Below are 15,498 nucleotides of genomic sequence, written 5' to 3'. Positions count from 1 at the left end.
CAATGCATTATTGTTAATTGTGGCACGTTTACTAACATGCCAAGTTTGGCTGCACTTGAACAACCATTCCAAGCTGAAATATCCAGCCCAAGAAACCGTAGAAACGGGGGGGAAAATAAAATGTACGTCTTAAAATAAATGTATCATGCCTGTTTCTAAGGTATGGCAACATGACTGGTGTCTGGCACGCGTGCAAGACACCAGTCATGTTGCCATACCTTAGCTTTTTCTGAACTGACGCCACTGTCATCAGTCAAATTACTGTATAGGTTATAGGTATGTCATCAATGTGTTATCTTTCTTCTTATGTGTCATTACGGTCTGGTTTGACCGTAATATAACCTTCTTCTGATCAGTATTTGGATCTGTTATATATTGTGCTTTCTGTGCAGGTGTGTGTGTGTGTGTGTGTGTGTGTGTGTGTGTGTGTGTGTGTGTGTGTGTGTGTGTGTGTGCGTGCGTGCGTGCGTGCGTGCGTGCGTGCGTGCGTGCGTGCGTGCGTGCGTGTGTGTGCATGTGCGTGTGCGTGTGTGTGTGTGTGTGTGTGTGTGTGTGTGTGTGTCTGTGTGACATATGGTGTCCAGTGCATGGGGAGATGGTGGGCAGAGATGAGAGGAGAGTTCCTGTCATGCTGTGTGTGTGTGTGTGTGTGTGTGTGTGTGTGTGTGTGTGTGTGTGTGTGTGTGTGTGTGTGTGTGTGTCCACACACCCCCACAGAGATGGAGTTTTCCCAACCTGGGACGGGGGAGGGAGGGAGGGAGGGCAGAGGGGGATGGGGGAGGGAGGGAGGGAGGGCAGAGGGGGATGTTCCAGGCTCAAAGACACACCATCAGAATCATGCATGGCATTAACCCAGGGTGACCATGTTTATTTATTTATATTTGACAAATCTCCTTAAATCTTTAAGCAGACAGAAAATACCGGTAATACCAGTATGACAAAGAGGTCTGCAATTGTCTGACACAAGTGACGAGTAAAGAGCAAACGAAAGACATTAAAAAAATAATAAGCAACATCATCCCAAGACAAAAATCAAACCTCGGTTCGAAGTGGAGCGGTGAATCTGAGCAGCTATACCGTGTGTGTGTGTGTGTGTGTGTGTGTGTGTGTGTGTGTGTGTGTTTGTGTGTGTGTGTGTGTGTGCGTGTGCTGCAGAACAGCGCCCCTCCTTTAACTTGTGTGTTGTGTGTGGCCACTCAAGGTATTGCCAGGCTACAGACACGGCCAGCCAGCCAGCCACATACATACATACATACATACATACATACCCACGGACATACCTGTCTATTGGGAGCACTTTCACCGCTCCAAAAACGAGAGAGATAAAATAATTGATGGACACCACATATAATACAATGTAAATATCGTCGTTGTCGGGTGGAAACCTTGTATGTCCAAAACCGTTTGTTTTGTATTTATCATTTTAAAATGATTTAAACTAGTGAAAACAGCCGATCTACAAGCAGACAACGCCTCGCACCGCGAGGCGTTGTCTGCTATGTTTTTTCACCAAGTAAAGCCCTACTTCATCATACAAGGCTGTCGCACAAAAGTAGTGAAAACAGCCGATCTACAAGCACAAAACGCCTCGCACCGCGAGGCGGTGTGTGCTTGTAGATCGTCTGTTTTCACTAGTTTAAGTCATTTTTAACATGGTAAATGCAAAACGATCGGTTTTGGACATACAAGGTTTTCACCCGACACTGACGTTATGCTGGTCGGCAGATTGACAAGGAAGAGGGGGAGGAAAAACACAGGTTTTAACAGAGTTAATTAATGAGCTCTTCTTCTCTAACAATAAGGGTGCCAATATGATCCAATAATGGTTTCCGTGTTTTGTGAAAGGATCCGCCGTGGGAGAACCTTATTCTCTCAAGTTTAATACAATAACAAGATTTTCATGGATCCACCTGTTATGGGTGGGATGGATATATCCATTTAACCTCCTGGCCAGCAAGGCTGTAAATGCAATAACTCGCCATGTGGATGCTGGTGTGCTAGGAATAGAGGAGATTAAAAACCAAACGGCGACCCTTAATCACGGAGATTCTCTTCTTCTTTCGGCTAATTCCCATCGGGGGTCGCCATAGCGGATCATCTGTTTCCATCTGCTTCATGTTCCCTGCGTCTCTCCAGCCACCTGCATGTCCTCTCTCACCGCATCTCTAGACCTCCTCTTTAACCTTCCTCTTCTCCTCTTGCCTGGCAGCTTCATCTTCAGCATCCTTCTCCCAATGTACCCCTCATCCCTCCTCCTTATGTCCAAACCGTCTCAACCTCGCCTCTCTTTAATCCCATACCTTCTAACCCCGGCTGATCTTCTAATGAAGCCTCACTCATACAGGATAAAGGACTATAAATGGAAGCGGTGAAACAAATCAATGAGAGACTAATTTGGAACTGGAACACAATATCTTTGTGGGGTTCTCTCTCCTGATTGGATGACATTTGTACACAACCTGAACATGCAACACTCAGTATACAGTAGAGCTTTCACTTTTAACTCTCCTACTGCCAGATTATTTATTTATTTATTGGGTCTGGTGCCATCAAAAAGCGGCTTACCTTTGCGACGTTATAGTAGATAGACAGACATTTTTTTTAATTTTTTTTTATTGTGCAATAGTGCACTTTGGTCTGCCAGGCAGCAGAGGGCGGCGTCATGCGAGAATGAATGTGAATTTGCCTGTTATGTGTTGAAGAAGGAAATCAACAAGGAAGTGAATTGTTCTCCGTTGATGTTAACGCATAATGGATTTTTTACACCATCACCGCGGAAAATGTGTTTACAGTACACGGCCGCGCGACCCCTCATCAGCTTACAGTCATCAGACGAACGAACCGAACGAGCGCCGTATTGGCACAGAGGTCTCTTGGGAATTGGGGCGAACAGGAACGTCCAAAGTGGTATAAGAGTTAACAATAACATTTTTGTTTGAACAAAGAAATATCACTTAAAGCACCTTTAAGTGACACAGATTGACATTATAGATATCTATTGTTGATTTGTCTTTCTCCTTTCTGGAAATAACAAAAACACCTGTAAACCTGTGACAAGGGCATGTGGTCTTTTAATTCCCACAGCAAACACAAAGTTGTCCGTTAACTGTTGCACCTGTATGGTGACCTGGAGCGACCCAAAAGGTATTGTGGTCATCTCTTTGGGCAGGCTAGAGCGCCAAGTTTCCTCCATATCTCTGTACACAACTATTAGTAGAATTATAATTGCTTTTCATGACAGCTTCCCTCAGAACACATACTCAAAGAGTCAGCTGATATCATCTCACCTTATGTTGGTATAGCGAGCAATTGTGTGCTTCATAGATACACAGGTGCACAATACTGTACACGCACGCACGCACACACACGCGCAGGCACGCCAAACACTCACACTCAGACACACACACATACTGCGCGCGCGCACACATACTGCACGCACGTACGCACGCACACACACACACACACACACACACACACACACACACACACACACACACACACACACACACACACACACACACACACTTTTACTTAAAAAGCCAATCACAGATAAGGCAGAGGGAAGCTAAGACTTTAATTTGGAAACGTCAGTTTGACATGTCTGTCTCTCTCTCTCTCTCTCTCTCTCTCTCTCTCTCATTCTGTCTCGTTATCTCTCTCTCTCTCTCTCTCTCTCTCTCTCTCTCTCTCTCTCTCATTCTGTCTCGTTATCTCTCTCTCTCTCTCTCTCTGACAGAGCAGCTGTCGTGAGGGCAGGTCACCGACTGCTGGAGAAGGCAGTTTAGACAATCAATGCTCATTTACCAGTCGGTAAACATCCAAAACACGCACGCACGCACGCACGCACACACACAGAGGTAGTCACACAGAGAAATGGTAGCAGCTATGCCTGTAGGGGCCATTACTGTAAACTCTGGTTCAACTGATGTTGAGATTGAACAGATTTGGCCTCCCAAACCCATCAGCCGACGGTCAGTCAGAGCTCATTGTATCAGTCAGCCGCTGTCACATGAACAAACAAACAGGACAGACCTGTAGAAACTCCATCTGCTCAATACCTGCCTTCACTCCAGTGCTGGAAATCAGGGGCGTCACAAGGGGTAGGAAAGTGGGACTGAGTTACCAGGGCCCAAGGTGGAGGGGCCCTATCGTAACTTTAGCTATTGAAAAATAGCAGATATATGTTCTTATCTATGAAAAGAACATTTTGAAATCGCTAAACAAAGGGTAGTTATTAAATGTAGTATATCAAATAATGTAATATTAAAATATGTTTTCACATAGGATCAAAGGTTATATGGTCATGATTCACCTCCATCCTGGATGGCTTGGTTCGAGGCTTAACATAATTGTTATAAATATTTTTGTTAAAGTCTATGGCGAAAATGAATGGGGAATGACGTAGTGACCCCAGGAATCCACTTCCGCTGCGATGCTCTATACTTCGGCTGTTAGAGATAAATACAAGCTCACAATGTGTGAATGGGTTCAAAACAAAAATTCACTTTTTGAAATTTGCTTATTTTGATGCAACTACTTTTGTACTTTTGCTCAAGTTTCCCCTCTATACCAGCAGTAAGCAGTGGACCTGCAGAAGCACACACACTACCCTCTCACTGTATTTTGATGTTCTCACTGTTTGTTTTGGTAGACAGGGATGTTTTTGGAATACCAATTATATATATTTTTTTTAAAGGGAAATGGTGGGTAAAAAAAATGACAATTATTTTGTTATTTAAACACAGGTAAAAATTACATATATGCCTGCAAATATAGGGGCTGTTAAGTATGACATCCTTTTGTAGGCAGAGGAGAATTTCTGCCCCCAGTTTCCGTGAATCTTTTTACTATTTTTTACTATTTACACATTTTTCTTCTCTTTGTTGTTGAAAGGAAAGTGTTAGAATTATACTTTAGTCGTTATTTTTGTCTCGGATCTATTGAAATAGCGAGGGACAGAAAATGCTCTGGGGGCAGAGTTCTCCTCTGCCTACAAAATGATGTCACGGCTTAAAAGCCCCTATGCCGTAGGGCCAAAACTCCAAAATGTAAATTTTCCATAAAATGAGAAGACATCGAGCTCAAGTGGAGTTGGGAGGTTTTTGCCGAAGCGCTTTTTACTACTTTTCATTGGTTCAATATACTTAAACAACACACAGAGGTTTGTCGTAAAGGGTGCCACAACAGCGCCACTTGGTCACCCAGCGGTATTGCAGCTCATGCTACATACAAAGTTACAAAGTTACATACATAGTTACACACGCAGTCACGCATTGGAGACGCATACTTTCCATTGGTTCAATATTTTTTTTACCCAACACACAGACGTACAGGTTGTTCAATAGCACAGATTTATGAAAATAAATCAAAAACCTCAAAGATTTAGTATTTCTTTCAGACAGATGAAAACACACAGGAGGCGGCAACTGGGTATGGCAAGGTATGGCAGCTGCCATACCTTGGCTACAGGGGGGGAAAATGACTTCATCATGCGTGTTGCTAAGGCATGGCAACATGACTGGTGTCTTGCACGCGTGCGAAGGCGCGCGTGCAAGACACCAGTCATGTTGCCATACCTTAGCTTTTGCTCGACTGACGCCACTGCCCCAAACCTGCTTCTTCCTCTCTCTCCTACATTGTAACCCCCCCCCTACCCCCCCCCCTCCGCCCCCCCACACCCAAAGCCATGACCTCCTTGCCCTACACTAGGAAACAGACCAGCGTGACACGACGTGCTGTTTATTATCATGCTCTGCCCTTCATAATTCTTTATTAACTTTCATAGTTGCCATGGAAGCCAGAGAGGAGATAGAGGGAGAGGAAATGGGTGTGTGTACAGTATACGCGTGTGTGCATGCATGCAGAGTGTGTGTGTGTGTGTGTGTGTGTGTGTGTGTGTGTGTGTGTGTGTGTGTGTGCGTGCGTGCGTGCGTGCGTGCGTGCGTGCGTGCGTGCTTGTGTGTGTGTCAGGAGGGGAGGGGGGTCGTTGCATGTATCACAAATAGAAAATCTACCACAGATTGAGTTATGTTGAATGTAATTTAATCGCGTTTGTGTCGACGCAAGACGAGTGCAGCGTGCAGTATTTCTGCAATCCATGCATGTATGTGATGAGCTCTGAACTGATGGAGAAGGGAGCATATATGGGAGAACTCAGGCAATGAAGACTAATAAATATTTCATCGATCATATCGTGCAATTTAGATTTTTTGCTGGCAAACGTCACTTTTCTGCTTTGAAATAAGGTGGTGGGCTGAAGCCGTGCCTTCCTCCGCACTGAGCTCCGGCACGTTTGACTTCTCATTCCAGCTTCAACCAATCCACCAAGTCTCTACCCTATCGCCACGGTCATCAGCTATGTCAATAATAACCCTGGAAGATAGAGATCTTTTAATACTCCTTTTTTTTCATTTACATGCAAACAGCAAGAAGGTTCGACAGAATGCACAAAGCGGTTTCGTTCATTTTGTCGTGCCTAGAAAGGTGCGCTCAGTAGAATCAGAATCAGAATGAACTATGTCTATGCGATACATGCAATTTAAGAATGTACACTCGCCCCTGGGCTTTATTAAAACTGAATAAAAAGATTTGAAAAGAAAGAATCAGAAATACCATTTATTGTCACATCACACAAGTGCTGGTGTAAACGAGAGTCTGGAGTTTTTGTGTGTGCATGATCTCAACATCAGCAGTAGAGGACAAACCTATGCCAGGAGGCACACTCTAATAATAATAGCAGTATTATTAGATGTATGCGGTTACATTTCTACCTACAGCTATGAAAGAGTAGCACGGCGTGCGATTGTGTCCTGGGATGTCCCGATCACATCTCCCAAACCATGTTATTTTCAAATCCGGCATGCTCGTTTGACAACTCTACATGTCATGGGATTTCAAGACAGCACTGTATTAGTCTGTATTTGTTTTGATTCAAGCTTTGCAGAGCCTAAACGCTGTAAAAGATACATCCCATAAGCCGGAGGGACAAGAGCATTGTAATTGCCTTTAATTGACACTTAACCAATAGTTTGGAGGGCCGGCTCTGTGATTATAAAAAAAGGAAAAGACATATTTGTAAATTTTTAAAATACACAAGTAATATGATTAATATGATTTACTATTCTGTCCATAACGGCACATAACTCGGTAACGGCTCATGTGTGACCGTCGCAACGCTCGACACGTCGACTTGCTCGCTACCGCTCGCTCGGCGGTGTCTCACGTGGCTCATGGTCGCCTGCGACTGCGCGCCTCCGTCGTCATCACCGAAAACAAGCGCTCCTTTCCCTTGCAGCCCCCCGCGTACCCCACCGTTGCGCTCAGGGTCCATGGGAAAAGCGCGGTCACGGAGGAGATAATATGGTTGGCCTACATGATGTAACGGGACATGGCAGGTCATTCGGCTGCCATCTCACAGACATTTTGAGACAGTATTCTGTGCACCAGTCTGAAGCTGAACCTCCTGCTCCACTCAGGTCAGACCCGGTGAGAGGGCGAACAGAGACAGACATGAATTATTATAGGTTTATAAAATGTGCAAGGGGATGAATTGGCACATTTCATCTACCCAGCGGTGCTCGCAACACTGAAGTACTTCAACAGCTTGCGATTCAGGCACCGAAGAAGTATAGCAATAGGTATTTGTTGTCAAAAAGCACCGAAGCGGACAGAACGTAAACAACAAAATCACCTTTACTTCATGATCTTGTAGCTCGGCCGTTTTCAGCAAAGCGACACCGTCGTACAACAAAGTATAATTCCAAGCGTTATCCCTACAGCACTGCAAAGCAAAATGAATCACAGGGGTGAGGGGCGTTCACCGTAGGCCATACATGGTCAACTGGCGGCCCGGAGGCCACATGCGGCCCCCACCTTCACTTAATGCGGCCCGCAGGTTAATATCAGAATACCAATATATTATTGGTTTCAGCTGTTATAACTCCAAACGTGCAAACATGACAAGCTTGAATTACTTCAGTCGACTTTATATTAGTATCTTCTTGATGACTAGTAGCCTACTACTAGTCTTTTTTTATGTCCAATGCATTTGTGATTAAGTTCATAAAAGTAACATAAGTAACATAATAACCTGTACATGCATTTGAAATTAAATAAAAAGTTACTTTTCAGACTTCCAATTAAAACATTAGCAAAAATAAATAAATTTATTTGACTGTATATGCATTGTGGCCCTCTGGAGTGTGTGTGAAAATATAGCGGCACTTTCCAGCTTCAAAGTTGCCCACCCCTGCCGTAGGTTATATACAGTCTGGTGCATCGTGCGTTCATCGCGTTCTACTGTCTGGGTGCATTGTGCGTTCATCGTGTTCTACTGTCTGGGTTCATTGTGCGTTCCCCAGGACCAACATCCAGACAGGGCTTTCATAAAGAAGGAAAGTGCACAGCACGGCTGCCAGTGGTGCTGACTGTTCATTGAAGCCTGGTAGCTGAGAGACCCCACTGATTTCCACTGAGTTTTGACCCAGACTCCCAAATCATCTCGGGGGCCGTTTTGCTACTCATAGGCCATGAAAGATTCAGCCCTCCATCAGATGAATTATATATCCGAGTGTTACTCATTTTACTCATGTGCTATTCTCTCCCCAACCTCGTCTCCTCGTGCACAGCAAAATCCAGAGTAATGATTTTATTAGAGCATAAAAATGGGACCCGTACGAGTAAAAACTAACTCTTTTTTTTTTTATGTGTGGACTCAATTGTTCATTTCTTCACAGAAGACGGGGGAAAATGCGATTCATATCTGATAATATAGCGCCGAGAGATATGAGGCAGAAAACCAATAATGCTATTCCGGTGCGGATGGGATTGTACTTTATGAATAGTGCAGTGTATCATGAATGATGGAATGTGGCATATTTTCGGTATATTGTATGTATTGTTGTCATGATAGAGGTGAAAGCTTGCCGCTTTCGAAATAAATTGTCATAATGACACCTGTGTCATTGAATAGCCAGCTCACCTCACTGTTGAATGAACGCATACACACACAGTTGAGGCTGTGTATGCAGGCCTACATATTGACTTATATATGTTGTTGTGTGTATATATATATGTTGCAGTTTGTTTGAAGAACCAGTACGATTGAAAAAGGGGCGTTCGTTTTCTATTGACCATGACGGATTTCTTTTTAAAGGGCTGTCGTTCCAAATTTTCACAGCAGCCATATTGACAAAAAAACGTTTAAGACAAAACACAGGTAGGCCTATTATCAACAGTGTTGGTTATCGTTACTTTTTAAAGTAACTCATTAAGTTACAGCGTTATTGCATTAAAAAGTAATCTGTTACGTTACTGCGTTACCCACTGAGAAAAGTAACTCGTAACTCATTTACTTTTATGTTACCGACCATTAAAACCCACCTGCGAGGAAGTTTGGTAAACATAAAATAGAGTGCAGCCTGTCTAAGAATTGGCGCGACCTGGTCGCATGTCGCCCTGAGGCGTCTTACTAGTAGGTCTAAATGTAACTAGGTAACGCCATTATTTTGGAAAAGGTAACTGGTAACGAAACTACTAAATTGCAAAGCGAACTCGGAACAGACCTAACACCATTACATAACACTGTTAGTTATAACACTGTTACACACAACACTGGTTATCAATTATACCAGTAAGACTCCCTAATCGGGAGATAAGCGACCGTCAGGTCGCAGCGTGATTTTAGAGCAAAATGTGTAGGAGCAGTGTCCAAAAATGTGTTTGAAAAAATCGGCCTGACACTGGTTATCAATTATACTAATAGCAAGTACATGTTCCATTTGGGTAGCAGAGCCTTTCCAGAGAGCCACCATGCACAATAGCAACACCCTGCCTGTTTGACCTTCATTAGTAGCATTGATAACACTTGTGTGTAATGCACCATGCCATTATAGCTGCTGTGAAAGAGGTCTATTGTACAATCCACTTTGTGGGAGCAAAATGCTACTGTAGATGAGTCAGTAGCGTTGTTGTGTAAGCGGACAGATCCATAATGTAGGGTTGCCAATTAACTGAGATTCAAATAAGGCCCTTATGAACAAGATACAATCCTGTATAGTATATGTGCAGTTAGTCCAAGTATCACCGTAAGGTGTATTAAAGTTCTACCACTTGAACCCCAGCATCCTTATTATGGAGGGAACATTATCTGATCTACAAGGTCACAACGCAGATTGGCTGTTTTTGGCAAAGAGAAAAAAGCTGTCCAAGTACAGAGACAACTCCAGTTTTCTAAGTCTATGGGTTTAAGTGGTTTACAACCTTTATTATAACATGTATATACAGTATGAGCTGTTTGAACCTTGCAAGATTTGTGTCATTGATTGTTTCCCAAAAAATAAGGAACAAAGTGTGTCGCTTATCAGTTCAATAACGCAGTGGTTCTCAAACTATTTCATGTCAGGGACCCCCAAATTGACATTTATTAGCCCACGGACCCCCATTTGAAAAGATAAGCCAGGGACCCCCATAAGAGATGATTGTTACGGCTCTAGGAGTGATTCTCAACCATTTTGATTTCAAGTACCCCCCCAGTTTGACATGCATTATAGGGTACAGTCTGTATGGACCCCAATTAATGGCATTTCTATCTCTGGGACCCCAATTTATATGGTAAAACCAATGTTAATTTAACTCTGAGAGGGTACAATTGGAACCAAATGGTCCATTTGGTTCTTAATTATCATTTAACTGAGGACCCCCTGGAACTCCCTCAAGGACCCCTGGGGGTCCCCAGACCCCACTTTGAGAACCACCGCAATAAGGGACACGTCTTTTAGTTTCCAAATACCATTCCTTATTTCAAGGGACAGTTGGCAAGCCTACTTCCATGCCAGTCAAAAGAGCGGGTGCCAGTGTGCTCTTCTTCAAGTTTCCTGAATAAATAAAGAAATACATATGATTCATCCTCCAGGGTTTCTATGGTCACAGTAATGACCTCCAGAGGCAAAAGACTTCATAATTTGTGGTGACTCACTTCTGAGCTGCTGCAGACAGACACACTGGAACTCTGGCTCCCATAGCTGTTGGGCAGAACTTAGGGATGTGGTATCGGTACTCGCAGTATCGGTACTCGCACCGATACCGGCCTATTTTGCTGTACTCGTCCGATATTCCTCACGGCAGCGCCAGATACCATTTTGTTTCATAAATATGTTGGTTACAACATATCAAAAGTCCTAAGACACAGTTTTGTGTGTGTTAGTTCAACTAATGAACAGTGTTTTCACCTTCTCTCACTCTAGGCATGACAACATAATTATTTAAAGCATTTTATTTTGGAGCGCCACACACTATGTAAGCACTTATAAAGAAACTTAACTTACAGTATTGGTATTCGGTATCGGCAATTACTCAAATTAAGTACTCATACTTGTACTTGGTCAGCAAAAAAGTGGTATCGGGACATCCCTGGGCAGAACCCTCTTCTCTCCATATTTTTGTAAACGAACGCACTGCTGACTATACAGTGTCGCACAAAAGTACCAAACACTGCCGATTGAGCTAGTACAGTAGATCTGCCATTTTAGCTATGTAATTAACCAAACAGCTAAATGTAATTTGAATCCTGAAAAGTAACAGTTTTGGACATACAAGGTTTCCATCCGACGGTGGCGATATGAAGGTGATTGACACTTGACTGAATGGCCATCGAAGCAGTGTGCAATAACTGGCCTCCTCATCACCTTGCACCTTATACCACCTCCCTTCTTCTTCTGCTCCCATTCCTTCTACACCAAGGGTCTTCAACAGGGGGTCCAGGACCCCTAGGGGGTCCTCAGAGTTACTACAGGAGGTCATCCAAATCTTTGAGTGGAATATATATGTTTTATATTAACTATACTTGAACCCTAGTGTCCATATTCTGATAAATTTAGCCAAAAATAGCAGATCTACAAGCTCACAAGCTTGTAGATCTTCTAAGAGCTTTGGTGTATTGGAGAAAAAGAGCAGACTAAGTACAGAGTGAAAGGTCAAGTTGATTAAGAATTGACGGTTCAAGTGGTTAAATATCTGAAAACACAAATTGACATGAATCCAACATACACTGATGATTGTGCTGTCAAACAATGAAACTATGTGGAATCTATGAAAAGGTTGTGGGGGTCCCTGCTTCATCTCTCTCTCAACTAAGGGGTCCTTGGCCTGAAAACGTTGAAGACCCCTGTTCTACACCTCCCTCCCTCACCTGCCAATAGTCACTAGAATAGCGTTCCGTCCTCCCTGGCTCATTTCTCTCTCTCTCTCTCTCTTTCTTCCACCCCCCTCCCCTGCCGGTTTCACACACAGGGTCCATCGATCAGGTAGAATGGTGGTTGGAGAGACCAGACGCCAGGGAATCCACCCCTGAGAATGTCTGAGACACAAAGCATTAAGGGTGATTTATACTTATTTGCGCGCCGGTGTCGCACACCGAAAATAGCTGATCTCACAGGCTCACAACGTGTCACGTTTCCCTTCCTGTCTTTTCTGTCTCGTCTCTTTCATTATCTCCGACCAGGCTGGGATGCGGAGATTAAAAACGGGCCTCCCTATGTGGAGAGTGTCATGAAACAATCTTACGGTTCTAAGAGTTATAGGCCCAAACACGCCACCGTGTAAGGCCAATTTGAAAGATTGGGAGTGGAGTGTCTTTCTTGGCTTATTGGGAGAATGCATGAAAGATTTGATGCCAATTGATCTAGAGGTGTGTGAGATTATCTGTGTGAGCACACACACATGCGCGACCGCGACCACGGTTTTCCCGGTGACCCTGAGCGCAACGGTGGGGGCCAATGGGCAAGGAGGGTCGCGAGCTTATGAGAAACAACTAAAATAAGACCTTAAAACCTGGCGAAAACAGTTGCGTGCATTAGCGCAAGATGACGATAAAGGAAATCATTGAATGGAAAACATTAAATTAACTTCTCAAAAGCCTACTAGTGAAACTAGTGGAACCGCGATCTTGCCACACGTGAATAATTGTGGTTGTAAACAATAACACAGACAATATAAATCCTTATTAGTCTAGTAGTGGGAAGAAGGGGTTCCAAATGACTTTTACATTTCTTGCAATTGGCGACGAGTCTCTTACGAAATCGGCAAGAGTGCCTCTCAATACATAAAGCTATATAACCTCTCCGCCGTCGCCACACGTGCACGCACGCACGCGCGCACGCACGTGCACACGCACACACACACACACACACACACACACACACACACACACACACACACACACACACACACACACACACACATTTTTTTTTCATGATTTGTATTTTTCCGGGAGTATAACGGTTCTGTAATGTTCAAACATAAGCCTCTCAGACCTACTTACTTACAGTACTTATACGTAGCTTCCTTACAGTGTGTGTCTGGGTCTCTTTGTCTCTCTGAACCCCCTCCTGCAAATACGCCTAGATTGTTCTTCATCATGCACTGCAATAACCACCCCACAGGGGACCACTCCATATGGCACATTAACAGTTAAAACGCATAACAGGTATTTGCCAGGATATTCTGCCCTCCAGTTCCTCCCCTCCTCTCCTCAGCACTCCTCCCCCACTTTCTTCTGCTCCCCCTCTCCCCATTTCCTTTCCTTTGTTTCTGCACCCTTAATGTCTTATGTGCCCCCATTATTACCTTCCAAACACCCAAAGCTGTTAATACACCCAGCACACAGCAAGGAGTTAAACTGTATATATGACAGCCAATCAAGCCTTAGTTTCTGTCTCCAAGGACCATTCTACCCCCGCCCCTCAATCCTTTATTAAACCATTCTTTTCTTCTCGTCCTATAGTGCGCTTTCAGACCGTCTTTGTTCGGCTATATTAATGCCGTGCATCATAGTGGCTGCTGACGCCTCTCCACTTCTGACAGGTTGAGTGGTTTTTGACAGCTGACGATGGAGACGACATATTGCCGTGCAGTGACTGCAGTCCTCCACATCTGAAATAATTCCCAGCGTTTTTTCAGCTACTGAAGGGTTGGATATGGCTTTTGTACAACTAGTGCTTTCACCGCCTGGCTATTGGGCATTTCTCTTTTTGTTTAGTTATAATCTGTGATGTTGTCGCGTTGCTGCTTTGAATGAGGTTGTGCCTGTATCAAGAATAAGACTGTGCGTCATCTTTATTCTTTATTTGGATCACCATTAGCTCCCACAAGTGGTCGCTAGTCTTCCTGGGGGTCCACATAAGAATAAACATTAATTCACTGTATGCTAAGCTTCACTTAGCTAAACAAGCGAAGTGAAATATCATAAAATACAATGAACAATTGTATTGTTGCCCCAACGCAAGGTGTGGGTTGCATCCGCCATGAACCAAGGAATCAATCCATGGGGTAAAATAGTGTTTCTACAACATACAGATGACACCGTATGTGGTGCACCCTATGGTCAGACTAATGAAAATCCGGTCGTTTATGGGCCATCTGGCGCCAGGTTATTCACAAACATGAAATGCACATCCGGAGGGGGCCGCCGTCATAGGGTGACCACGCAGCCTAGTCACAGTTGGCACCCAACAGTCACCTGGCTGCATGTTTCATTGTTCCCTTCTGTCTAGACTGGATTCTAACTTATGCTTTCTTGTGCGTACTGCAGGTATATGGCCTTGAAAGTGGTAGGTTAAGTGAATGTCAGAACTAATATGGCTAGATATTCAGAGTTTCTGGAAAAGTCTGAAACCAAGGCCACATTGCATTCTGGTACGGTGGTCTGACCAAGCCGTATAAGTGAAAACATTCTAGTCTCGCCTAGAGTAGTGGAAATTAAAATAGAACATTTTAATTTCAATTTTCTGCACAGACACCCATGTGTAAAGATTTTAGGCCAGGGACACCCATAAGAGAAGATTTTTCAAAAATGGGTGTGTCAGCTATTTTGAGTAGCTGAGTAACTGTAGGCTAGGTTTAAAAAACGGTATATTTCCAAATAATAGCCCGCAGGTGCAAATAGACACCCGGTTCTTTTAAGCGCCGAGGGTTCAAATCGATTTTGCAAATTAAACGCCTGGGCTACAATTTGGAAAAATACAGTAAGCATTGAATACTTTGAATAGCAATACAAGGCAACTGAAAAACAGTTTTTGTGAAAAAGTATTTTAGTCCAACCAAGCAACAGCAACCAATGTGCGTGAAGAGGGGCGGGACCGTGCGTGGGCGAGACAAGACAAAGGATCAATTAACACTTTCGGAATTGACTGTGTTTGTATGAGATATATGTAAATGAGAAAGACAGCGATAGATAAGCAGGCAGACATAGTGACAGTGGGACTATGTCTGATCATGTTTGGGACTCCCATGAGTGTAGTGCAGACTAAATTGGCGACACACCAGGAGCGGCGTAATGCTACAGTATGATAATGATATGATAATTGGAAGTAAAATGGGGTTGAAACTGAACATGTGCCTCTCCGCATAATCACCGAGCAGTCTCCGGCTGTTTGATGTGATGTATGCTAATTTCATACATGTGAAGTATGCTAATTTGACACAGTTCATTTTCCAAACCGA

This window comes from Nannobrachium achirus (genome assembly GCF_963921795.1).
Source record: "Nannobrachium achirus genome assembly, chromosome: 10".
NCBI classification, from domain to species: Eukaryota; Metazoa; Chordata; class Actinopteri; order Myctophiformes; family Myctophidae; genus Nannobrachium; species Nannobrachium achirus.
Note: the sequence above shows the minus strand (reverse complement) of the source record.